This window comes from Sus scrofa, chromosome 15 (genome assembly GCF_054392235.1).
Source record: "Sus scrofa isolate SSC_HxYL_T2T_F1_AM1 chromosome 15, Sscrofa_HxYL_maternal_Yorkshire_Landrace_v2.0, whole genome shotgun sequence".
NCBI classification, from domain to species: domain Eukaryota; kingdom Metazoa; phylum Chordata; class Mammalia; order Artiodactyla; family Suidae; genus Sus; species Sus scrofa.
Genome location: NC_139397.1, coordinates 63,084,805 through 63,097,521, shown reverse-complemented (window position 1 = coordinate 63,097,521; position 12,717 = coordinate 63,084,805). Strand labels below are relative to the sequence as shown.

Sequence of the window (12,717 nt, the reverse complement as noted above, 5' to 3'; positions counted from 1 at the left end):
TACAACTGGAAGACACTCCGTCCCCAGCTGCCACCCAAGTCATGCCAAGAGGACAAGTGGGGTCTGCCATCCCTAATGTCAGGAGTCTCAACCAGTAGACACTCTCCCCGACATAGCCCGAGTCACGTCCTCCTGGTGAAAGCCTCCTTGGGCCCTCCTGCAGACCCTCCCCTTCGTGGTCCTCCAGGTGGGCAACCTGACGACCCTCAGGTCGGCCTCAGCTGGGCTGAGTCAGCGAGGGTGGCAGAAGAAGAGGGCACCAGCAAAAAACATTAGAGGAAAGGGGGAAAAATGATACGGCAAAAAGGAAAGGAACAGTAGAGCAAAACAGGGAATGACAGGATGCATTATGTTCTCCAACATTCCACAGGATTTCCAGACCCTAGAAAACATAAACAGTGGCTTCTAACTAAAAACAGAGCAGTGAATAGATTACTTGTGCAACCCTCACCAGGATCCCCATTTCAGCCAAGGGCATGACTCCCCCATCCAAACACATGCATGAAAGAGTTAACGGTAATCGGCCCGAGTGGGAACAGGAAGGATGCCTAACAGTGTTACAAAGAAGCATATGGATCCCCATATTTTTTCCAAAGGCAAGCTATTCTGAGCTTGGATGCAATCTGGAAGTTTCTCTTCCCCTAAAATGAGTTGCGCTCAAACCCCTTCACCCTATCACAGAGCGGGGCACTGTGCTGAGTATGGGAGCAGAAGGCAGGGAGGAGGTAGTGAGAAACAGAAAGCTAGGTTCAGTCAAACAGAAACCCCAAAGTGGAACCAGCACTTGGCATTCAGCTGATCATATTGGAGGGAGCACCTTCCGCAGATGTAGCGCTGATGAAGAGTCTTAAGTGACCCCGGAGGAGTTGCATAAACAGAGACAGATGACTTTCTCTGCTGAGCAATAAGGACCTTAATATAACATACACAGCATCCGAACCCTAACCACTGGGGGAACATGTTACAGCACAAAGTGCAGGAGGAGAAAAAGATAGCATACCCTGGAAAAATTAAAATAGAGAGTAAATCATTAAAAAACTATCCCCTCCTCCCTCACCCCAGCCACACATGGTTTGGTTAATTCCTTAATGAGAATAGATTGTAATTCATATCAGAACTACACCGTATAATTATTGCATATAATTATGCTTGAGTTAAGTGTAGAGTAAATCGTAATAGTTCGCATTCTATAGTGTGAGTTTCTAATCATTTTTATTTGGTGGGGGGGTGGGGAATGGGGCTTCACAAGGTCTTTTGATAACTAGTATCTCCAGAGACATAACATCTATCAGGTGGATCTTTGGATATTATGTTCAAGACAGTGATGCTGAGGAGTTCCCATTGTGGCTCAGCGGGTTAAGAAACCAATTAGTATCCATGAGGATGCAGGTTCGATCCCTGGCCTTGCTCAGTGGGTTAAGGATCTGGCATTGCCTCGAGCTGCTATGTAGTTCGCAGATGTGGCTGAGATCCCGAGTTGCTGTGGCTGTGGAATAGGCCGGTGGCTGTGGCTCCAATGAGAAGCCTCACCTGGCAACTTCCATATGCCATGGGTGTGGCCCTAAAAAAAATAAAATAAAAAAAGACAGTGATGCCGGGAACTGCTACAGCCAGCAGCTGCATATCTTATAGAATCTGCCTTAAACAGATTTATTTCTACCCAGCAGCCCAGCCCAGAGAAAGGGCAACTACTGGCTGACCCAGAACTTGCCTCAGAATCAAGGTCATCTCCTGGTCCTCTGGTTACGGGCTATATGTTTCTGTGAGCCCCTGGCCCCTCACTTCCAGAGGTAATATGTCCTTAACCTGTATCTCTCTTGTCCCACTTTTCCACCACATCCCCAGGGACTTAAAAGCTCTTTTCACTCCCTTCTTGGCTCTCAAAGTACATGCAAACGATGAACAATTGATGGTTATAACATTCAATAGAGGAAGAATTACAGGCCTCCAACTGACCCAATATGCAAATCATATTCAGTTAATGAAACTGGACTTCCGTATGATGTAGTCTGTCCAGGCAGGGTGGGGGAGGAGAGAGTGAGATCTGATAGGTGGTCTGCAGTGAAGGGAGAAGGTTTGGGTTGCAGGCAGGGTTGGTCAAATACAGAAGCCCTTCCCCCTTGCCTCCCATCTCTTCCCACCAGGCCTTGCTGCTGTCTTGGGACAGCTGTCCATTTCTCCAGGGGCTGTTTTCATTCCTGGCATCAACCTTCCCTCATTCCCACACCTGAGTCCCCAGAGTGGCTGGCAGAACCTTTTCCAGGGGCTTGGGGCTTTATCAAAGGCAAGGAGACTTCTTTAAAGCCAAATTAACTCATTAACTTAGAAGCAACCTCTAACTTGCCTTTTTGCGTTGTTTTTTTTTTTTTTTTTTAAAGAGCTGTACCTGTGGCACATGGAAGTTCCCAGGCTAGGGGTCTAATGGGCGCTACAGCTGCAGGCTTACGTCACAGTCACAGCAACGTGAGATCCGAGCCACATCTGTGAGCTACACCACAGCTCATGGCAATACCACATCCTTAACCCGCTAAGAGGGGCCAGGGATCGAACCCTCGTCCTCATGAATCCTAGTCAGGTTCATTACTGCTGAGCCACAACAGGAAATCCCTAACTCACCTTTCTTAACTCGACTTCCGTGGACTCTTTCCCTCTTTGCTCTTTAAACTCCTTCCCTCCCCATCCATCTGACTCATCATCCGTTGACCTCTTTCCCCAAAGCCCTCCCCCAATCCTGGACTTCCTGCAGCATGGGGTCTGGATGGCCGAGGTTTGGAGCTCAGATTCCCAGAAGCTGTTCATCAATTTCTAAATGCTGAACCCCGACCCCATCCTCTCCGGCTTCCACACCCTCTGAAATGGTCTAAAGTGTAAACACTTGACCTCCTTCAAGAACCACCAGGCAAGCAGCATCCTGCCCCCACAACTCCCCACCATATCTGGAGGGAGTCAGGAGGCTTAAAGAACAAGCAAGATGCACGGCCTACCCAGGATCCTCCCATCCACTGGCCTCTCACCTCTCCCAGGTATTTCTAGCACCACCAGGAGGAATCTTCCTGAAAGTGATGGAACTACCCTTTTCTGCCCCCACCCCCAGCCTCCTGTCCCTTCCACCAGCTTTCAAAGGCCACCCTTCCACTGACTAAGTGACACTAAAAACAGCAATTCTCCCCCCCGCCGCCCCGACTCCACTCCCCACCCCCCGCCTGCCCACTGATAATAATGGGCCGAGACACTTTTATTATCATTATTAATTAGCACTTTCAAGCAATGGAATTAAATCAATATGGTGGACTGAAACTAATTTTAACAAGCCATTGAGATCAATCATTGGGACTTTTATCTACATAAATGCCACTAAACTCAGCTCGTTAGTGTAACATTAGCTGGAAAGAAAAAGAAGGGAGACTGGCGGGGTTTTAATTAGGAAGACATAAACCGAGCCACAATTTTTCTTCTTTGATTTGCTTTTAATCTCGTCTGCAAAGCTCTTCTGGTGCTGCCCAGGCTGATTTTCAGTCCCAGGCCACTTCCATGGGAAGGGGAGGGGCGAGTGAGGAGAAGCCAAGGGCAACCAGCTAGGGATGCTCTGATGGGATGGTCCCTTTTCCAGGCTTGCCCAGGAGGAACCAGGTCAGCCCCCTGTAGCCCCTAAACCTGAGCTCTCAGATTCCCATCACCAGCGCTGACTGCTGCTCCTTAGTATTCACCTCTGCTTGGCATTTATTCCTCCCTGTGTTATATGAAGATTATTTATGTCCATTGATTTGTTCAAAGAACAGCAGATGAACACTTACAGCACTAAGCACTCTGCTCACTGCTCTGAGAGAATTTAAAAAAAAAAAAATGAGAAGGAAGTCATCCTACTCCCCTGAGGAAAAAGCCTCCTGGTCTTTCTCTCCTTCCTAGATTGATAGCCTCTGAAGGTCAAGGACTATTTCTTATTTATCTGTGCCCCTCCCCCTATCTAATTCTGTGCTCTACACCTACAGGAGCTCAGGAAGTGTTGGGGTGAATGGGTGGATATCCCACTTCTCTACCCACACGTCACTCCTCCCTGTGCCCAGGTACCTAATCCTGCCACCCTACTCCTTCCATGTCCCATAGGCACCAAGACCCTTTCAAGACTCTACACCTCTGATCTTGCTGTCACTCACTCCAATAACAGCCTTCAGTCTTGCTCCCTGACAGGCCGTGGCTTCTTATTCTTCAAGATTCTAAGGAACCACTGAGATACAATGGCTGTGAGGCTGAAAGAATGAGACAAGATTTCAAGTCTTGCCTGCTCCAGGGGATACCATTTGGAGTTTGAGTCCAGTCAAGTTAACTGCTTGCTAGAACCAAAATTAATATTCTTCAAAGGAAGATAACAGAAGCCAGAATCTCTATAACTTATCATCAACAATGTCTAATTTAGAATTTTTCTTAATTATTAGACAAAGGGGGGTTGGGAATAAACAACAAAAATGTGAGCTAGAGTAAATTAAAAAAAGATCTAGTCTATAAACTAATGTCTAGACCCAAATGTTAACATTAGCAGACAAGAACTTAAAGAAACCATTATAAATATGTTCAAAGTCTGTAAGTAGCTAATGCCATAATGAAAAAAAAAAAGAAAGAAAAAGAAACCTCAGGAGAGAAATGAAAACTATAGAAAAGAACCAAATGGAAATTTATTTAATTAAAAATTATAATATTTGAGAGTTCCTACTGTAGCTCAGTGGGTTGAGAACTCAACCTAGCAAGCATCCATGAGGATGCAGGTTTGATTCCTGGCCTCTCTCAGTAGGTTAAGGATCCAGTGCTGCCACGAGCTGTGGCATAGGTCGCAAATGTGGCTTGGATCCAGTGTTGCAGTGACTGTGGTGTAGGACTATAGCTACAGCTCCAAGTCAGTTCCTAGCCCAGGAACTTCTATAAGCCAAAGGTGCAACCATAAAATAGATATATAGATACATAGATATAATATCTAGGGTTCCCTGGTGGCTCAGCAGGTTAAGGATCCAGCATTGTCACTGATGTGACATAGGTTCAATCCCTAGCCTGAGAACTTCCACATGCCACTGGAGTGGCAAAAAAAAAAAAAAAAAAAAAAACTTTACAATATCTGAAATGAAAAGATAATTAGATAGCCATAGCATCAGGGTTAGTGAGTTTACTGATAAATCATTAAAAAGTATCCAATCTGAAGGAAAAAGAAGAAAACATTTTTGAGGAAGGAGCAGAACTTCAATAAGCTGAAGGACAATATCAAGATGTCTAATATACAGATAATTATCATCCCAGAGGACAGGAGAGAAAGACTGAGGAAGAATAAATATTTAAAGAAATACGGTCAAAATTTTTCTAAATTTATGTGAAAAATATACACCTGTACATCTAATGAGGTCAATAAATCCTAGGAAGGATAACTACAGTGAAAAGCCACACAGAGGAGTTCTGGTCATGACTCAGTGGTTAGCAAATCCGACTAGGAACCATGAGGTTGCAGGTCTGACCTCGCTCAGCGGGTTAAGGATCTGGTGTTGCTGTAAGCTGTGGTGTAGGTCGCAGACATGCCTCAGATCTGGCATTGCTGTGGCTCTGGTGTAGGCCAGAGGCTACAGCTCCAATTAGACCCCTAGCCTGGGAACCTACACATGCTGCAGGCGCAGCCCTAGAAAAGACAAAGGGACTCCCCCCCCCCAAAAAAAAAAAAAAACACAAAGAGGTAAGTTATAGCAAAAATGTTGAAAACTAATGATAGATAGGTAATACCAAAAGTAATCAAAGGAAAATGATATACTGTGGACAAAAAACAAACAATAGGACTTATAGCACAAAGGATTCAGGAAAGAGATGGAGTAGAACTATAATCTTGCAAGATTCTTAAATTTTATGTGCCGTGATAAAATATTAATTCTAACAATACTCTGATGATGAGACATTTTGTAATCCTTAGATAAACTTCTAAAAAATAATGAAAATGGTATATCTTCAGGATCCAAAAAGTTAAAGGTGGGGAAGAGAGTCAGGAAGAAAAGGAAGGAGGGAGGGAGAGATTGAGGGAGGGAAGGAGGAAGGAAGGAAAAGTTGACTTTTATTTTCACCAAAGGAAGGCAAAAAGGGAGAAAAAAAAGAAATAAGAGGAGATGGGATAAATAGAAAACAAATGTCCAAATTGTAGTCCTAAATCAAACATATCAACAATTACATTAAATATTAATTGACTAAACACTCCAATGAAAAGGCAGAGACTGTCAGACCGGATTTTAAAAACAAGATTCAACTACCTGTGTGCATAAGAGATGTATTTTAAATAAAAATTCACAGCTGAGTTGAAATTAAGAAAAAGATAAACCATTGCAAACACTAATCATAACCAAGCTGGAGAGGCTACACTGATAACAAACAGAATGGATATCAAGACAAGAAACACTACCAGAAATAGAGTGATTTTTCATAGTGATTAAAAAATCAATTATCAGGAAGACATGACAACCATAAATCCCTATGCACTTAATACAGAATTTTAAACTACATGAAGCAAAAACTGACAAAATGAGGGAAGAAATAGACCTAGTCATAATAATTGAAGGATAATACCATTCTCTCAGTAACCACAGAATGACTTTAAAAAAATAATAATAATATACTGGATCTGAAAAACACTATTGCCCATTTATAGACCACTCTGCCCAATGAGGACAAAATATTTCAAATAAAACATGGAACATTCACCAAGACAGACTATATAGGGGGTACAGGGCCATGAAAAAGGGCTCAGTAAACTTCAAAAAAATGAAGGGGAAACTACCCAGCATACTTTCAGGTCTACCACAGTAATGTTAATACACCATCATTGGATTGTAACTTAATGAAATAATTTTTGAATATATTATTTATATGTACATACATACATACATATTCACAAATATATTCATATTTTTATTTGTAAAGCAAACATGGCAAAACGGAAGCAATTGATAAATCTGATTTAAAGATATATGGGAGTTCTTACAACTTGTCTGTAAGAGTGAAATTATAAAAAAATTTTGATACCATATATAAATATATAAACAAAAAGGATTTACTGTATATCACAGGAAACTATATTCAATATCTTCTAATAAACTATAATACAAAGAAGAGAATATAGATATATACATGTATATGTATAATCAAATCAGGAGAGTTCCCATCATGGTGCAGTGGAAACAAATCCAACTAGGAACCATGAGGTTGCCAGTTTGATTCCTGGCCACACTCAGTGGGTTAAGGATCTGGCATTGCTATGAGCTGTGGTGTAGTTTGCAGATGCGGCTCAGATCCTGCATTGCTGTGGCTGTGGCATAGAACTGCAGCTGTAGCTCCAATTCAACCCCTAGCCTGGGAACTGCCATATGCCATGTACATGGCCTTAAAAGCAAAAACAAAACAAAACAAAACTAATCAAATCGCTTTGCCGTACACCTGAAATTAACACATTATTATAAATCAACTATAATTCAATTAAAAATAAATAATTAATGGACAGCAAGCACATGAAAAAATGTTCAACATCACTGATTATTAGAGAAATGCAAATCAAAACTACCACGAGATACCACCTCACACCAGTCAGAATGGCCATCATTAATAAGTCCACAAATAACAAATGCTGGAGGGGGTGTGGAGAAAAGGGAACCCTCCTGCACTGTTGATGGGAATGTAAGCTGGTACAACCACTCTGGAAATCAGTATGGAGATATCTTAGAAATCTATACATAGAACTACCATATTACCCAGCAATCCCACTCTTGGGCATATATCCAGACAGTATTTTCTTTAAAAAAGACACATGCACCCCCATGTTCATTGAAGCTCTATTCACAATAGCCAAGACATGGAAACAACCCAAATGTCCATGACAGATGATTGGATTCGGAAGATGTGGTATATATACACAATGGAATACTACTCAACCATGAAAAAAGAATGAAATAATACCATCTGCAGCATCATAGATGGAGCTAAAGACTCTCATACTGAGTGAAGTAAGTCAGGAAGAGAAAGACAAATACCATATGATTTCACTTATATCTGGAATCTAATATAAGGCACAAATGAAACTTTCCACAGAAAAGAAAATCAGGGACTTGCAAAATAGACTTGTGGTTTCCAAGGGGGAGGGGGAGGGTGTGGGGAGGTTGGAGACCATGGGGTTAATAGATTCAAACTATTGCCTTTGGAGTGGATTAACAATGAGATCCTGCTGTGTAGCACTGGGAACTATGTCTAGTCACTTGTGATGGAGCATGATAATGTGTGAAAATAGAATGTATACATGTATGTGTAACTGGCTCACCATGCTGTACAGTAGAAAAAAAATTGTATTGGGGGAATAACTATTAAAAAAATAATAGTAATAAATTTTTTAAAATAATTAATTAAAAATTAGGAAAGGAGTTCCTGCTGTAGTTCAGCAAGTTAAGGATCCAGCATTGTCTCTGTGGCAGCACAGGTCTATTCCTCAGCCTGGCACAATGGGTTAAGGATCCAATGTTGCTGGAGCTGTGCCATAGGACACAGCTGCTGCTCAAATTCAGTCCCTGACCTGGAAACTTCCATATGCTACAGGTGCAGCCATTAAAAAAAAATAAATTAAGAAAAAAATGTTTTTGAGTACCCCTATATTCCAGCAAACAGGAAATGAAATATTTTAAGACACAATTTACAACAAAGTACCTAAAGTCTTCATGGGGAGAATTATAAAATTTTGTTAAAAGACCTCAAAGAAGATCTAAGTAAACAGAGTTATACAATATTCATTAACTGTACAACTCAATACTATAAAGGTTTAAATACTTCCCCCAATTTCTTTTTTGTAGATTTGGTGCAGTTTATTTTATTTATTTTTATTTTTATTTTTTATGGTGCAGTTTAAATAAAACTTCCAAGAGGATTTTTTTTTTTTAGAACTTGACAAGTTGATTCTAAAATTCACATGAAAATGCAAAAGGCCAAAATTAAACAAAATACTCTAGAAGAAGAAGGAAAGGTAGGAAAAGCTGCTCCAAGATACCAAGATTTATTACAAATCAACTGTAATTAAGATAACGTAGTAATGGTACAGGAGAGACCTCCACATATATGGATGCTTGACCTATTAGAGAGGTACCACTGCAGATCACTGAGAAATGTGTGGGATTTGTCAACAAATGATTTGAGATAACGGTGTATCCATTTGGAAAAAATTAAATTGGATCTCTAACTCACACCATACACTAAAACCAAATCAGGATGAACGAAAGACCTAACCATAAATATAAATAAAATAAATAATAAAAAATAAACAATAGATTTTCAAACATGATATAGACCATGAGTCCCAAAATATTAACCAGGGTGTCCTAGGATATTGCACCAAACTCACATTGGTGCCTTGGGATATTTCAATTTTTTGATTCAACCCCTAGCCTGGGAACGTCCATGTGCTCCAGGAGCGGCCCTAGAAATGGCAAAAAGACAAAAAAAAATTAAAAATTAAAAAAACATAAAACATAAGCCATGGACTGGAATTAAGTATTTGAAAAACACATATCTGTTAAGAATCTGTCCAGGAGTTCCCCAGGGGCTCAGCAAGTTAAGGATTTAGTGTTTTCACTGCTATGGCTCAGGTTACTGCTGCAGCATGGGTTCAGTTCCTGGCCTGGGAAATTCCGCATGCTATGGATGGGTACAGCCAAAAAAAAAAAAAAAAAAAAAATCAGCCTGGAATATACAAAGAACTCTTTTAACAACTTCACTGTAAGAAGACAACTAAAATGTTTAATAGATAAAAGATTTAAACAGACACTTCACCAAATTCAACATAAAATTGGCCAATAATCACATAAAAAGATTTCCAACATCACTAGTCACCAAGGAAATGTGAATTAAAATACAGTATCCTTCAAACACTACAGTAGCTCAAATTTAAACAATGGACTATACCGAGTGTTGGCAAGGATGAGAAGCAACCAGAATTTTCACAGATCACTGGTATGTGAAGTGTTAAGTGATGAAACTTCTTTGGAAAACTGGAAGTTTCTTCTAAAGTCAAAATTAAACCTATCCTATGACCCAGCCATATTTATCCTACATATCTCTCCAAGAGAAATGAAAGCATATATCCAACAAAAGCCTTGTAATAGTATGTCTCAAGAGCTTTATTCACAATTGCCAAAAACTGGAAATCTTCCAAATGCCCTTCAACAGGAGAATGCATCAATTGGGATATACTCATACAACAGAATACAACACAGCAGTAGAAAAGAACAAACTACTAATATATATCCAACAGCACGGATGAGTCTCAAATGCATTCTGTTAAGTAAAAGAAGCCAGCCAGACACAAAAGAGTATGTTCTGGATGATTCCATTGATTAAACACCTGGAAAAGGGAAACCTATAGTGACAGAGAAGAGATTCCTGATGGGGTGGGTGATGGGATGGAAAGCTGACTGCAAAGGCGTATGAGGGAAAATTTGGATGATAGAAATGCTCTACTTGATTGTGATGGTGAACACACGATGGTATACAGTTGTCAACAGTCATCAAACTGCACACTTCACAAGGAGGAATTTTGTTGTATGTAAATTATACCTCAATAGATCTTATTTCTGAAATTTTAACCAAGGAAACATGCACATGTGTGCACAATGAGATATCCTTAAACAGCGACCACATTGGCAAAATTTTAAGTATGTCAATATGAAATGTCGGCAGTGATGAGAGGCTGCAAGAGCACTCATAGATGGAGTGCTCAGAAAGCTGACCCAGATGGAGCCTGGTGTGGGAGAAGTTTATGATGGATCAGCTCCAAATAAAGGGAGGGGAAGAAGCAGGCAGAGCAGAGGAGGAAGGAAAAGGCGGGACAAAGCCTTGAGGGGGCGCTCTGGAGCCCACCAGACTGGCCATGGCTTTGATTCCCCCTCTGCAGTCATCAGATCAGGGCTGTCCCGGGGAGCAAGGGAAGCTCTGGGTTCTGTGCCGCCAGCAGCCCCAAAGCGGTTGAGCCAGGCAGCAAGCATTTCTGGAAGGAGATCTGTGCAGCCCACCTACTGGTCTTCCACAGAAACAAGTGCACCTCTCCATTGTGTTGTGACCTAAGGCAATCATTGTGGACACCAGCTCAGTAAAGCTGGAGATGTGTCCACCGGTGGTCCAGCGTTCCCCTCCCAGGTCTGTATCCTAGTGACACATAACCTCGTGTGTCCTGAGATGAATGCCCATCACTGCCCTGTTTGTTTGGCATAGCCCCAAACCAGAAACGACTCAGAAGTTCATCCTAAAAAGAACAGGCGAGTAGTTTATGGTATATCCAGAGAGTGGAACCATCAATAAATTATTATATAACAGTAAAATTGTATGAACAGATACATATAAAATCTATACAACCTATATTATATATCAAAACAATGAATGAGCTACTGAAGCAAGGATCACATGGGTGAATCTCATTAACACAATGAAGGTACAAAAGAATACATACTTAGTAAATGCCAACTATTACATTTAAAAAGGATAAACAACAAAATCCTACTGTATAGCACAGGGAACTCTATCCAATCTCCTGGGATAGACCTCTGATGGAAAAGAATATAAAAAAGAATGTGTATGTATATATATATGTGTGTGTATAACTGAGTCACCTTGCTGTACAACAGAAATTGGCACAACATTGTAAATCAACTATAATTTTAAAAATACTTTTTAAAAGAATACATATAGTATGATTTTCTCCATGTGAAGATTTCAAGTTGGCAAAACTAAACTCTACGGCTTGGGAATAAATAAATGAATAAATTCTAAACCTATGAAGAAAAGCAAAGGAATGGTTCTAGAGAAGTCAGGATAATGATTATTCCGCGGGGTAGGAAGGTTCTGATTGGCATGGTAGCACCAGGGAAAGTAACCAAAGTTTTAGCCATCAGGGGTGTTCACTTTATAATTATTAATCAAGCTGCACATATATGTTCAGGGTACTTCTCTTGTTACTTGTTCTATTTCACAATAAAAAACAAACAAACAAACAAGGAGAAATGGCCCATACATCACGGTCCAAGCAACTGGGCAATTTTGGCCTATTAAAAAAAAAAAAAAAAAAAAAAAAAAAAAAGATAGAGAGAGAAGGCTCAGGGATTATACAAAGGTCAAGTGATCTAAAGAGATGTCCCACAAGGCCCAGAAACAAATTCAGCTGTTCCCTGGGCCCGTGCAATCCCAGATCGAGGATGCGTAATCTGGGACAGAGGGTAGACCAGGTGACCTGAACCACTCTTCCAGGTCTGAGTCTGAAGTACAAAGAACCAAGCTTTGGTAGGAAACTGAAAGAGCACCGGCTGACTGACAGGAGCCAGGAAGCCATTCTGCCTAAAGGAATAAAGGATGAATGAGCACATGTTTATTTTTAAAAGAAATGTCAGTTAATGCACATTTGTGGTGGGAACTGACTTGCCCTGCCATTTCTACCTGGGGAAACACCTGCTTGGATATGGAACGTAGTTTCCAGTGGAACCTGTTCTGCTTGTGGCCATCCAGGCTCTAGGTCCTGGGAGAGATCCAGCATATCCCTCCATAGGAGAACAGCACCGAGGCTGCCAAGGTGATTCCCGGAGGAGGCCAGGAGCCCATCAGGGACCATGCAAGCCCTTGTCTTCTGAGCACTTCTCCACATTGAACACCATCTGGGAAGATGAAGAGCAGGAAGATGCCAGC

General features: G+C 41.1%; 1 long non-coding RNA gene across 1 annotated transcript in view; it reads right to left on the bottom strand.

Annotated features, from left to right (window-relative positions):
- Positions 1–12,717, bottom strand: part of LOC146395873 (uncharacterized) — a 979,457-nt gene that overhangs the window by 380,435 nt on the left and 586,305 nt on the right. The gene's annotated exons all lie outside the window — the stretch shown is intronic.